Source organism: Sorghum bicolor, chromosome 3 (genome assembly GCF_000003195.3).
Source record: "Sorghum bicolor cultivar BTx623 chromosome 3, Sorghum_bicolor_NCBIv3, whole genome shotgun sequence".
NCBI classification, from domain to species: domain Eukaryota; kingdom Viridiplantae; phylum Streptophyta; class Magnoliopsida; order Poales; family Poaceae; genus Sorghum; species Sorghum bicolor.
In genome coordinates, this window is record NC_012872.2 from 21966896 (window position 1) to 21972243 (window position 5348).

Here is a 5348-nt window from a genome sequence, read left to right on the forward strand (position 1 = left end):
ACAGTCAGAAGGTAAGTCAACAACAAGGTGAATGGGGAGTTTGACGAGCCAACTTTTGTCTAGATTTCTATTCCCTTGACCGTATAGCCGACCTTAGACTCGAAGTCCTATCTTTTAAACAAAAAGATAATGAAACTTTGGGAAAATCCTAGAAACGTTTTTCTGATCTTTTAGAATCTGGTCCAAACCTTAATCTTGAAGACCCTGTTCTTTTATTCCATTTTTTTCGAGGTCTTCAGAAAAATCACAAACAAATGCTTCACACAATGTCTAGAGGTTCTTTCTTTCGCATCCCTGCTGATGAAGCTAGAGTGATCCTAGATAGAATCCTAGAAGCTGAGATGGATAATACCCTTCATGATGAAACCCACGAAGCCGAAGTAGACACTCTGCCAAATTCTTCAGCTACTTTAGCTATCCCAAGTTCTGAGCCACAAGAGGAAGAAATTCCACCACCGGACTTCATGCTGGATATAGAATCCGATCTTTTTGCCGATTTTGGAAATATTTCAAACTACCATTCTATTGACAAACCCCAAAACGGTTAGTTTAGCATTTATTTGCCAAGTGAATATCAATTCAGAGAGCTTATCTCAGTCATGAGTAGCGAATGGTTGGAGGAATCAGAGCTTTCCTCTGATGTGATCCGTTTGGACACACCCTCTATAACTATACGCTGTGCTTATAATTCTGATCGATTTAATGCTCTTTATAATCCTGTTGTGGGGATCAACATCATGTCTGAATCTTTTGCACTTAAACTATTTAAAAATATTGTCTTAACCCCCACAACAAAGGTCATAAAGGAATCTTCGGGACGGTTAGTCCCCAGTCTTGGAATTATTAATGTCCTACCTCTTACGGTAGAAGGCTCTATGGTTCATTTGAACTTCTATATCTTTGATACATGGGACTTCGACCTGTTGATAGGACAACCTTTTAGAAGACTCCTTTATGAAGGTCATACTGGAAAGCTACACATTTCTTTTGGAAAAACTTTTAAATTCCCGATAACAATTTCACATTCCTTAAACAATAAGGCCAAGTCATATCTTTTGCCTGATCCTATGGAGGTGGTAAAGGTTGCATCTCTAGAGCTTTTAGATGAACCAGACTTAGAAGACGAAACTCCTTTCTTCACTGAAGAAGAAGACGAACCTTCTGAGCCTGAACCCTTAGATGAGTTTGCAAAAACACCTAGACCTCCCATAGAGCTTACAACTTTACCACCTGGTCTTACCTATGCTTTCCTAAACAATAATCCAGAGTTCCCTGTAATCATTAGCGATAAACTCACTCAGGATCAAACTCTGCGATTAATGACCATTCTTGAAAAACATCACTCAGTTTTTGGCTACTCACTTCAAGATCTTACATGAATCAGTCCTATGATTTGTACCCATCGTATTCCAACAGATCCTTCTGTTACACCCTCTCGAGAACCCCAACGTAGACTTAACAATACTATGAGAGAGGTAGTTAAAAAGGAAGTTATAAAGTTGCTGCATGCAGGGATTATATATCCTGTGCCGCACAGTGAGTGGGTAAGCCCAGTACAAGTTGTGCCTAAAAAGGGAGGCATGACTGTTATTATGAATGAAAAGAACGAGCTAATTCCGCAACGCACCGTCATAGGATGGCGGATGTGCATAGACTATAGAAAACTAAACAAAGCCACGAGAAAGGATCACTTTCCTTTGCCTTTCATAGATGAGATGCTAGAGCGGTTAGCAAACCATTCGTTCTTCTGTTTCTTAGATGGATATTCAGGATATCACCAAATCCCGATCCATCCCGATGATCAAAGCAAAACCACTTTTACATGCCCATATGGAACTTATGCTTATCGTAGAATGTCTTTTGGGTTATGTAATGCACCAGCTTCTTTTCAAAGATGCATGATGTCTATATTTTCTGATATGATTGAAGAGATTATGGAAGTTTTCATGGATGATTTCTCTGTTTATGGAAAAACTTTTGATAGTTGTCTTGAAAACTTAGACAAGGTTTTGCAAAGATGTGAAGAAAAGCACTTAATCCTTAATTGGGAAAAATGTCATTTTATGGTTAGAGAAGGAATAGTGCTGGGGCACCTAGTGTCTGAAAGAGGTATTGAGGTAGACAAAGCTAAAATTGAAGTAATTGAACAACTACCTCCACCTGTGAATATAAAAGGGATTCGAAGCTTTCTTGGCCATGCTGGTTTTTATCGTAGATTCATAAAAGATTTTTCATTTAATGCTAGACCACTTACTCTTTTGCTAGCCAAGGATGCTCCTTTTAAATTTGATGATGCATGTCTAACATCTTTCAATTTATTAAAGAAAGCACTCATCTCTGCACTAATCATTCAACCCCCTGATTGGTCGTTGCCTTTTGAAATTATGTGTGATGCTAGTGATTATGCTGTGGGGGCAGTATTGGGACAAACTAAAGATAAGAAGCATCATGCAATTGCTTATGCCAGTAAAACTTTGACAGGAGCTCAACTTAATTATGCAACCACTGAAAAAGAGCTTCTGGCTGTTGTCTTTGCCATCGATAAATTTAGATCTTATTTAGTTGGAGCTAAAATAATTGTTTACACTGATCATGCTGCACTAAAATATTTGCTCACTAAAAAAGATGCTAAACCTCGCCTGTTTAGATGGATCTTATTACTCCAATAATTTGACTTAGAAATAAAAGATAAAAAAGGAGTAGAAAATTCTGTTGCAGATCACTTGTCTAGAATGTATTTTAAGAGTCCACAGGAAACCCCCATCAATGATTCACTCCGGGACGACATGCTCTACGGGATTAACAGGTCTGACCCCTGGTATGCAGATATTGTTAATTTTATGGTTTCAGGGTATGTACCACCAGGAGCAAACAAGAAGAAGCTTATTCAAGAAAGTCGTTCACATATATGGGATGAGCCATACCTCTTCCGAGTATGCTCTGATGGCTTACTCAGGAGATGTGTGACCACTGAGGAAGGATGGAAGATCATCGACAGATGTCATTCATCAACATATGGAGGTCACTATGGAGCATTCTGTACACATTCAAAAATCTGGCAGTGTGGATTCTACTGGCCTACAATGTATGAAGACACGAAGCAATATATCAGAAGATGTGGGCCATGTCAAAGACACGGAAACATAAATACAAGGGATGCAATGCCACTCACCAACAACCTTCAGATTGAGCTCTTTGATGTCTGGGGAATAGACTACATGGGTCCATTTCCTCCATCAAAGAAGTGTGAGTACATCTTGGTGGCAGTTGACTATGTCTCCAAGTGGGTAGAGGCATTACCTTGCAAGCATGCCGACAACGTCAGTTCAAAGAGGATGTTTGAAGAAATTATATTTCCAAGATTTAGAGTTCCTAGAGTAGTGATAAGTGAAGGAGGAGCACACTTCATCGACAAACGCTTCAAGCAATATCTATCAAGACATGGAATCCGTCACAACGTCGCTACCCCCTATCATCCTCAGACAAGTGGCCAAGCAGAGACTTCCAACAAACAAATCAAGAATTGTCGAGGGTATCAGTAAGGGGTACCCTCACTGATGCGCGTTACGAGATTGCCCGTACGCAGGTCGAGGCCCTCAATTCGACGCTCTGGTCATACGTGCGTGCTGCCGTCGACGACTGCAACCTCGAAGACGGAAATAGCGTCGAGCGAATCGATCAGGGGTCGAGCGCTAGTTACCGTCGAATACAGAAACAGGCTCATACGAACCGGGAGGCGTCGAGCGCAAGGACGCTGCCCGCCGCCTGACCCGCGCACGCGAGACGGGGCATTAAATGCGCCTGACGCTTCCCCACCTAACACACAGGTCACGGAAGGCGTGATAGGGAATAGGCATCCGTCCCATCGATCTTTTTGCAGCCTTCCCACCGAACGACCCAGGGCATGTCAGGACACGGGAAACAAGGATGAGACGTCTAATCAGGACCCCCTCGAGACATTCAAGGTCAGCGCTCCGGATGTCGCCTCATTACACGACGTCCGACCCTCGACCGAACAGGGTTCCTTCCTAGGGACGAGTGGAACGTCGACTGATAACACCACAACCACCCCGCCGGATCTGCCGCTCTACCGTACGAGCATGCGACCGTTGAACCAGCACAAGACGGCGCACAGAGCAGAATGTAGGGGCACGCGTAATCATCACCAGGCTATTAAGACGGGACAGCTCGAGGCCATGCCGGTACAGAAGCCTCGAGTAGGTCAGCGCTCCATGCTGCTATCGACCCCTACTCTGACATCTATACATGTACCCTGAGTCACTCCTTGGAACTATAAAAGGAGGGACTCAGGAATAGAACGACAACAACACTACGCCCATACGCAGTAGAACACACACACTCCACACCACGCCTATATTCACCCCTGTACAAGCACTTAGGTGCAAGATAATACAAACCTCCCACCCCCGCTGGACGTAGGGCCTTCTCTTGCCCGAACCAGGATAAATCTCTGTGTCTTCTTGCATCACCATCTGGAAAAGGGAGCACACATACAAATTCACTCGTTGGTGTGACCCCCCGTGGGGAAAACACCGACAGTTGGCGCGCCAGGTAGGGTTCCTGCGTGTTTTTCATCGGTTTCCCACCCCTTTCCAGATGGCAGCTCTTGCCTCGCCGATTCCGCACTCCACGGTGATTTGGTTTGGGAGTCTCGAGTTCATGTCCACGGGCTCCGGCTACGACATGATCTTGCTCTCAGTCAAAGGACCGGGAGGAGCCCGTGTTGCGCCAGCACCGTTGAGGGCCCCGAGACGCCCTCACCACCACGCCTCCCCGCCCAAGAAGAGGCGCGGACAGCACCACCGCCGCCCCTCTGCCTCATCACGACCGGCAACTCGTGCGAGGCAGGAAGCGGACCGCGAGCCGGCGACATCATGTGCCGGAAATGCGGACACGACGGCTCAACACCGCGTGACGACGGGAGGGGACGCGTCTCGCGCATCTTCCCCCACCGCTGTTAAGCTACTTCCACACGGGTTGTTTACTCCAAGAATGGCACTGCCATTCGGGTTAGACAACGCCGCGGCGTCGCTCGCCAGAGTAATATGCCCAAACGCCCAGACGTACGTGGAGAGACCAATGGTCCTCCCACGTAACTCTAGAGCACTACAGCCGACGTCCGAACTGCCGGATCTCTCCCAGGTGCGAGGCCTCCGCCGCCTAGGCCCCGGACGATACACGATCACCTCACTCAGGCAGCGGCTGCTGGAGGAGGGACGTGGATGTTTCTACGCCGCCGAGCCAGACTCCAACTCCGAGACTGATAGCTACGACCCTACAAGGGAATGCTATCACATCGACGGGGCGGTAGAAACTACCGACGAGAC